Below are 9,771 nucleotides of genomic sequence, written 5' to 3'. Positions count from 1 at the left end.
TTGTCATTTGCCTACAGCGCTTCTTCTTCACCTCTTCTTTTTTCTAAATTAAGTCTTTGAGGATTTTATACAGTGAGTTAAATTACCTACATCCCTCTTTCCTCAACTCCTCCCAGATCTATCACCACTTCCCTACCCACCCAACCTTGTGGCCTTGTTTTCTTTTTAACCCATATACGTATTGCCTGTGTATTCTCAGATGTGTGGTCTTCCACTGGAGCATAGTTGACCTATTAGGGGCTATTGTCTTGAAGAAAACTGACTCCCTCTTTCCCAGAAGTTAGTAGTTGCCAATAGCTCCTGCTATAGGGGTGGGGTTTGTGTCCACCTCCCCTCTCTATGTTGTGATTTGATCTGGCTTGAGCTTGCAAAGGTCTTATGTATGCTGTTGCAATTATTGTAAGTTCATATGCTCAGCTGTCCTGCCATAGCTTTGTAGTCACACAGTAACTGCTGGCTCTTATAGTCTTATAGCTAGCTCCATTTACAACCAAGACTCTTGAGCCTTGGTAGGAGGTACATGCTATAGATATCCTGTTCAGTGCCTAATATTCCAGTCTCATATTCTCTGTACTTTGGTCATTTGTACTTTTCTATATTAATCACTATCTATGCAAATAGACTCTTCTCAGACAAGGGTTTGGAAATGCATTAATTTGAATAGAGGTTTGGGCAGAGGTGGAGTGAAAAGGCATGCACCCAGGATACGGACCTCAGGCAGGTCTCTGGTGGCTCCTCTTATGTTTATCCATCAGAATGTTTGCACTTATCAATCAATTATGTAAGAAAGGTTGATCCTTTCTCTTTTGTTTGTTTATTCATTTGCTCCCTTGCCTATTTATATCTGTATGGTTCTATGGGTATTGATTGTATTCATTGGGTAAGCCATTTCAATTTCATTGTGATTTACTGTTATGATGGATTGATTGTACCCTCCGGCACTCATGTTAAAATTTAATTGCCATTGTGATGTTAACAAGTGGGACCTTAAAGAGTTGGACGAGTCCTGGGGAACTCTGCCCTTATGAATGGATTAATGCCATCACAGTGGGAATGGGTTAGTTACCAGGAGACTGATATGATTGGAAAAGTGAGTTGGCCTGATTTCCTCTCTCCTTTGTGCTCATTCGTCCTTCTGCCATATTCTAGTCTAGCATGAAGGGCCTTGCTAGATGTTGGCACCATGCCCCAAGACCTCTCAGCCTCCTGAACTATTAGCCAAATAAATATCATTGGTTTGTAAATTACCCTGTATGTAGTAATCTTGCTACTGCAGCACAAAATGCTAAGCTATTATGTTACTCAAATCATGTTAGCTCTGGCCATTGAGAGCTTTTCAGTTCAGTTCGTGGGGTTTTTGGACATTGCCCTCATCTTAAAAGAACAATGTGTTTCTAGGCGCATCTTTGCCTCGAAAACATATTCTAAGATATCTTGTATTCTCTTTTTCCTGTTCTTAAAGTCATGTCAGACTTGCTTTGAGGTGATTACCAGCTTTATGGACATTATGAAAGGCAGCCAGAGAGAACTACTGAAGTGTTCTGGTTTCCTGATACAATGAACCCATGAGATTTGATGGTAGTTTTAAGCCATGACATTTTGGGATAATTTGTTATTCAGCTATAGCTCACTGATGTATTTTTGTCAAATACCACAAAAAGCAATTTGGTATTGCAAGTGAAAATGGGACAGATCTTAGAAGGACATCCAGCAGAGAATGATAGTTTGACAATCCATCCAGGGTTTGAAAGAGAGTGAAGAAGATCTGACAGTGAACCACACGAGGTATGTGGGGATGGGTTTATCAAGGTTGTTACCTATATTAATGTTGAAGCAAAAATGTATGCTTTGTGAACCCTGTGGTCTACTTGAAGGAGATTTCAGATCGACATTGATAGTGCTTCCTGGATGCTTTTATGAGTTTATACTAAAACATAAGAGGAAACTGAAACAACCAAGGAAAAATTTAATCAGAAAAGGAAGCAGGACTTGATGATTTAGGAAATCCCTTGCCTTTCTGGGTGAAAGATGATGCTTGAAATTAAGAAATGATACCCTGGCAAACACCTGACTGAGCATTACTGGGAAAACATTCTCTGGAGAAGCCATGACCTTGCACTCCAACAGCAAGAGCTTAGCAAACATCTGCCTTTGAATCTGGCTTTTGATCTTAGAGATGAATCCAATTCTTTAGTCGCCACTTGAATCCAGAAGCTTTGCTGCAAAGTAGTCTGGGCAATAATGGTTCTGGTTAGACACCTTTGTGCTTTTAGCATTGTGGTAATAATCTGTTACAATGCAGGCGGTTATAGGGGAACATGTGGTAGAAGATAGTCTCTTTCACCTTCAGAAGGATGAAATACAAGAAATCATGGTGGATTAGCAAGAGGTAAAACATACATTAGAATGCATACATCAGAACCCACCTCCTGCATGCTATGTGGCCTGTGTGGACAGAAGAGTCCAAAGAGAGAGCTGCTTGGGAGAGCACAGGGGTCTATGTCCTCAGGCCGGAAGCATTTGTCTAGTCTTTCCTTTCCCAAGGAGAATTGCCAAGCCAATTGTCAAGTTCTTTAGAACAGCTTACCAAACCCAGGGCTTCTGAAGAGTTGCCTAAGCTATCCAGGCTGAGAGAAGTAAAGAGGGTACCAGGAAAGCTTTTCCTAAGGAGCCTGAAGTCAGAGAGGATGCAGAGGGACATGCAGACTGCCATGCTTCCTGATTGAAAGAGACAGAAGTCCAGAGTCATACAGAGAGTGCATTGTGTGATTGAGGAGAAGTCATAGACAGCATAACTTATGCTCAAGTATCTGGGTCAGTGAGGTTATATCCTGGGCCCATCTGCTGAAAAGAGTTGGGATAACCTACCTCATGATCCCTACCCAGATGGGATGGCATAATGTACAAGCTATACTTCGGCCTTGGGGTGGAGGCCAATCAGAATTTGGAGAGAGGTTAACCAAGTTATTATGTCTGGGTTAGAGGTTCCTGTCAGGACGTTACAGGCTCTAAGCTTAGATCAACATTGGGAGTCCTCCCACTAGCAGGAGAAGAGTGCCAACTGGCATGAGGATTAGGTACCCACAGCTCCAAGAGAAATAAAATGAGCATAGAGTCTGTTTTTCACCTTTCTTCTGACCTTCTCAGAAGCAGATGGGGATGGAAGAAGATGAGGAGATGAGCCAGGAGAGAAAGTGCTAGAATGAATGATTCCCTCTCCCGCCTTGAGGTATGAGACCCATCAAGACTGAGAGATGTGAGAGGCTCTGGATTGGATGTGGTACAAACCTTCTGATTTATGCTAGGTATTCAATGCTTATTTGTTTAATTTTGTCAGCAGTTAAGGCATATATGCCATTCAAAAACCTCACACTATCCTTCCCCAAGACAAAAATATTCTAGTCCCCAGAATTGTACTGAATGGCCAGAATAAGATCACTATGGAAGAGACTCCCTAAGGTAGCAAGTTTGTCTGAAATGGTGGGTGGTGACCAAAGGAGGAGGTCCAGACTTGTATATTTTGAGGCTGTGTGGAAGAAAATGGTACCTGCTTCTTGTGTGTTTCCGTGGACATCAGCCCAGTTCCTAAAGGAGTTACAAGGTTTAGGTCCATCTTTGTTTCCTGATACCTTTCTGGCTGTTTTCGTATATAATCTGATCAGGATTGAGAGAGGGCCCTTAATGTCAGTATCAACCATGGGAATGTTACGTTTTTATTTAATTACAGCCTAAGAGTGCTCATACTGAGTTCGGAAGTCAATGTATTGTGCGTGTGTTTGTGTGTGTGTGTGCGCGCATGCATATGTGTATTTAAAATAGAAAGGATATTTCTAGACCTTATTATTAAATTATTTTTACATGCCACAAGTTCATTAAGATGCATCATGTAAATGTGGCACTTGCGTTTGAGCCATTAGGATTTACTTGGCCTCCTGACTGACGAGTACTGACCGTGCCAGTTCTTGTCTCCTGCCCACATTCTCTGTCTGCTAGCCACACTTTCTTACTTAGGAAACAGATTCAGGGGCTCAATATAAACATGATTTAAGAAAGGTGGGAATTTATTTATCTTTGCTGGATGTTTGGGTATGATACATCTAGGACAGTCAGAAGGCTCCATCGGGTCTGAGACCTAGGTGTCTTTTAGCATGACTCCACATCCCTAGAACTAAGTTGTTCCCTCAAGTTCAGATCACACATGCTAGGCACACACTTTACCAATGAGCTCTGTCCCTAGGACAGGCATTATCCTTCAGGGCATTGACTCCCAGAGACATTGTCTGTCTACATCTTATCTTAGAGAACTTGATCATTGGGACACATCAGCACAAGAAGACTAAAATAAGTTATGTTTCTTTTTTTATTTTCTGCAATTTCTCTCTTCAGCTCAAGACTCTCTGTCTCTGTCTCTCTGTCTCTTTGTCTCTCTGTCTGTCTGTCTGTCTGTCTGTCTGTCTCTCTCTCTCTCTCTCTCTCTCTCTGTGAGTGTGTCTGTGGTGTTTGCACGTGTTTACATGGGTACAAATATGTAATGTGTATACCTGTGTGTGACTGAACATGAACATAGGTGCACATTGCAAATGGAGGTCAGAGGTCAATTTTGTGCATCTTCCTCTATCACTCTACCTTGTTACTAAAGGTGGCATCTCTTACTGAACCAGGAGTTTGTCAATTTGGCTAGAATGGCTGGATAGCAAACCCCAGGAATTCTGCCTCTGCTTCTCCAGGTGACACTGAGAAGCAAGTTATTTTGTTTGTTTTTGTTTTTATCACTCATGGTTTTTGTTTGTTTGTTTGATTGATTTTTTTTTGTCTCTATGTAGGTTAGTAGGTGATAGTTTTAACTTGCTCTCTCCATTCTTACAGTGGAGTTTTAATCTTCTTGCTTATACTGTTTCTTGGATTACACCATACAGTTGTAGATTTCAGAGGCACAAATCAAACAGGATGCCAAATCCAATTTAGTCCATGTTTTTCTAGCATTCCTAAAGGGTCACATCACACTGTGTCCTTTCCCAGTCATCCAATGGGAATCTGGACACAGTACAACTGTGATCCTTCCAGTTATCAACACGGGGGAAAAGAGTTGTCAGTTCCCTGTAGTCTGCTGCAACCAACGCTTTTCTCTTTTACAGTTCTCATTCCGTCTTCTAAGGGCCCACCAACCACCTGCTTAACAAATGTATCCAAAATGTTGTCAAGGGAACTTAGTTCAGCTGTGTCCATCTGTAACTTTTGGATTCCATGCTGCTATTGCCTTGGTAAGTCAGACAGACTCTCCCAAAAGTATCTATTTCCAACTCATAGAAACCTGGGAAACTTTTATTGTTCCTTAAATATTAGAGACACTAAGTTAATCACACGTGCAGATTAATTCACTGCCATGGGGTCTTGATTTGCTTGGATTAACCTAACAACATATTGTAGTTGTTAGGTAACTTAAGTTACTTTATGTGCTATTGGTGTAGAGTCTGGGCATTCAAAGTCATGGTGTGTGTAGATGTTATTTCTTGGTGAGGGAGCTTTTGTGTTGACTTGTAGATACTTCTATTCTTGTTGTGTCTTCATGTGGTCTTTATGCCATGGACACAAACCTCTTTTGTCTGTACACATGTCTGCATCTTCTCTTTTGAGCATGACACCTGTCAGGCTCATCCATGCAGCCTCCTTTTGATTCAATCACTTCCTCGAGGTTCCTATTTTCATCTCCAGTGACATTCTAAGCTATCAGGGATAGATAGGTCTTCAATATATGGATTTTATTTTTGGCAAGATACAATTCAGCCTGTAACATGCTATAAATGTATCCTGCGATTAAAGTCATGATTAAAGCTAAAGGGATTAAGGGTTTTCTATCAGGTAATTGGGGAGAGTGTAGAAGGCAGTAGCATGGTCTAGGGCTGTGCTGCATTGAAGTCTAACAGAGATGTATCTATCCCCAAGGTCTCACTTCCTACCTATTGAAGACTCCGAATGTTGATTCAGTAAGACTGCCCCCTTGTTGGCTTGTACACCCATGGGTGCTGGAGAATGAGAACAGATAGGTTAAGGACCCACTCTGCCCACAAGTTCCTGAAGAGTAGAGATTCATAAGGAATTCAGCATAGGAATTCAGGTAATTTCAGTGTATTGAAAGCTGGCTTACAGTCAGAAGGTCAGTGAAGCAAACTTTCTAGATGGCCGGACAGGTACAGAGAGCAGACCAAAATCACCATGTGTCTTCCCCCACACAAATGCTAATCTTAGGAGTATCTATCTGTCTGTCTATCTATCTATCTATCTATCTATCTATCTATCTATCTATCTATCTATCTATCTATCTATGTTTCTCAGAGATTTATGTAAGGAACAAATAGAAAATGGGAGAGGGCTACAGCAATTCTTCTGCTAGGTTTCTGTTCTTAGTTTGTGAATAGACTCTCCCAAGAAGCATATTCAGATGAGGGAGTGAAGAGGATGCCTACTTTTTCCCAAAGTGTCTATTTTCAACTTGAAGATATCTGGCATGCTTTAATTACTTTGTTTAGCAAGTGGGAGGGCTATACAGAGTACTCCTGCATCTGAACCTGGGACCCATGGCAGCTGCCTTCTCTCCCTCAGAGATAATGACATTTTTATTAGTCTCAGTTTCCAGTTGATAAGGCACCGTGACTTTCAGGGTTGGATTCTATGATGCCCACAAGTGAAGAACAAATGTTATCCTATGTCCAGGCAGCCTTGGAATTCAAGGTAGGTAAACCTTGAATTTTTCTCACCTCCTTTTCTTTCTTTCCTTTTAATTGAAAATAATTCTTTTCATATAGTATATTCTCATCATGGTTACCCTTCCCTCATCCTCCCCCCCCCAGATTCTTCCCACCTATCCACATAGACAAATACAAAATGAACCCACCTCATTTTTTAACTTCCTCCTCCTTTTTCACACCTGTTCCTCATGTAATTCAGATTTTAGGGAAGGTCTTGTTCCTTCCATAAAGCTTTCATTTAATTTTCAAAACTGGGTTAGGAGTTCTACTAACTTGGTATATAATGATATATGATATATAATATATGTTATATGGTATATAATATATATATATATATATATATATATATATATATACATACACACATATATATTATAGGTTGACTCTAGTGCTGATCTGCTCATCCCCAGTAGACTCTGAGGTGATTGACTTTGTCCATCATCAAACTCATGGCATCAGTTTCATGTGTATAAGTGTCAAGCAGTAGAAAAGTATACTTCTACAATTTTATCTATTTATTCACAGTACATTCCATGGGAGGCATAGTTATATTACTGTAATAATACTACATATGACAAAATTCTTTCTCAGTAACTGTTTTCAAAATGTTTAATCGATAGCTCAAGTGTTGAAATGTGTTTCCTTTTCATCCATTGTTTTAAAAAGTTGTCTCCTTTCCAAAGTACTTTTTGTTAAAGTAGCAAACTACTTAGAGCCGATTTCCATCACACAAAAGGTCAACAAATGGAATATTTGTTGTCATTTAGTAAAAACACAGCATAGCTCTTCTGACAAGTTGACAATTATTTTAAGTAACTCTCCACAGCTAAGCAACAGATCTTTGTAGAATAATTGATTTTTCATGAACTTTCCCCCAATTTATGCTGAATCAATTTGTGCAAGTTCACAATCAGCTTTGTTTACATTTTGGGTAAATGTTGCGCTGTATTTGAAAGGTATCATGTTAAGAACATGGACCATGGAGATGACAATCTGTAGTCCCCTTACATCTCTTGGTTCATACTCTTTGCTTCAGTGATATTCTTGTAAATAGTATGCTGGGTATCCTTGATACAAAATGTTATTTCTGTAAATTTAACTGGGAGTATTTTAAAGATAGCTTTGGTTGGGGGACAACTCATTAGTGTTGTGATTGCTCATTCTTACTGGCCCCTGCCTCCCAAGGTAGATACTATAGATGCCAAGTTCAGTTTGCATGGCAAGTGTTTGTCAAGATTAATTTCTCTTTCTTCTTCAACTGAAGTTGATAAAGAAGCTTAGCAGTATTTGCTCCCAAAGCCTGAAGGATAACCTATTTGTCATATTTGAAGTTACTGACAAATTTGAGTTTATTACTTGCTCTTTCCTATTAGTACATTTGTGTATGTTTCTGTCAGACCAGTTACTACACATAGCCTTAATTAACCTAATTTCAAAAGAAGCTACAAAGACAAAAGTCATAAGGAAAGAGATTGAAGTAGATCCAGGAAACTTAATGGGCAAATATTAGATATTCCATATAACTAAACAAATCCTGAAATAAAATAACTACAAATTAGGGAAAGATAATCTGGAGATGAAAAGGCTCACCATTCCAAGACAGATTCATGAGTAAAAAAAAAAAAATCATACAGCCAAATATGTCTTGGCAAAATTTACCAATGATAAGGAATAAAAGCCCATAGGCTTTGAAGCAGCAAGAACAGATTATCTCTGGAATATATTTATAGCCTTTTAATATTGTATTAAAGTGATAATTTTCTTATTGCAGATAAAAAGTTTTATATAATGATTCTGAATCTAGCAATTTTGGTAAGCTTTTTATTGCTGCTAATATTTTTATAATACTTTTAGCTTGTGTAGATTATAATTTTCATTATCTATAACATATTACAAATTTACTTTTATTTATTAATATTTTGGTAATAGTAAGCTTCCATCACTATTACCAATAACAATGATGCAACAGAATTTTTCATTGTCATTTATTAATATTTGTCAAGATTGCTGTATGTAGACTTTTGATTAAAATCCTTATTAGGATTTTTTTAGTTACCCTCTACTTCAGCATATTAAGAGTATTTTTTATTAATGAGCCATTGAACTCAATTAAATTTAAATTCTAATTTATTGAGAAGATCAAATTGCTTCTCTTCTTCAATGTATTAATGTGTGGATGTTTTTGAATAGCAAATTATACTTGCTTTATTGGACAAATTCTAATTTTGTGGTTTATTTATTTTAAAAAACTCCATTTATTATTTATTTGAGGTTTTCGTACATCTATTTTTATCTTATCAATCTTACTAGCCCTTGAACTTGTAGAAGACACCCCACCACATTCTCCATCCTCCAACTTTACATCCTTGTTTCATACTCCCCACTGAGCTCTATCAGCTGTCCTTACATGTGTAAATGCAGGGCCATCTGCCGGAGCAAAGACACCGGGAGGCACTTCCCCAGAGAAAACTGATTTCCTAACACAGCTTTTAACCACTGAGCTCTCACCTACAGATGGGCTTTTATCATACAAAACTGTTCATTGAATATTTGTTCCTTGATCAGTGTTTGCAGTCTGCACTTGGAAGAAGGTAAGTTTATATAATGGTTGGTCTACAATTCATCTTGGCCAAAACCCAAGAAGTATTAGATTTTGACCTACCAATGCTACAGAATAAGTTTTATCACTCATAGTTTTGTAGAAAATTATGCTTTTGATTCATTTTTCTAATGCATTTACTTTGTTGACCGTATTATTTTTTAGTATGTAAAAATGTACATAGAGTTACAACACTTGATTTTTCCTTAAGTGCTGATTTCCATATGCTGCTTCTCTCTCTTTCCATTGGCTTGTATTTTAGTAAATTTGGGTTGCTAAGACAAGATATATGGTATGGTAATTTATAAGGAGCAGAAATTTATTTCCTGGGAAGCTTTTGAGGGAGCTCTTACAGAGGTTTCTGGGGAGGAAGAAAGGGGGAGGGGAGAGGGAAGAGGGAGATGGAGAGAGGAGGGGGGACAGGAG

General features: G+C 38.7%; 1 long non-coding RNA gene across 1 annotated transcript in view; it reads left to right on the top strand.

The window, feature by feature from the left end:
* The first annotated feature begins 5,144 nt into the window (after positions 1-5,144).
* The window catches only part of LOC116077709, a 115,691-nt gene continuing 111,064 nt past the window's right edge, over positions 5,145-9,771 (top strand). The window contains exon 1 of the long non-coding RNA XR_004113302.1: positions 5,145-5,261. This is a non-coding gene — a long non-coding RNA (uncharacterized LOC116077709). The remainder of the gene's footprint in view (positions 5,262-9,771) is intronic.

This window comes from Mastomys coucha, unplaced genomic scaffold, assembly GCF_008632895.1.
Source record: "Mastomys coucha isolate ucsf_1 unplaced genomic scaffold, UCSF_Mcou_1 pScaffold5, whole genome shotgun sequence".
Classification (NCBI taxonomy): domain Eukaryota; kingdom Metazoa; phylum Chordata; class Mammalia; order Rodentia; family Muridae; genus Mastomys; species Mastomys coucha.
The sequence above is the reverse complement of the archived record's forward strand: the minus strand, read 5'-3'. Positions and strand labels throughout refer to the sequence as shown.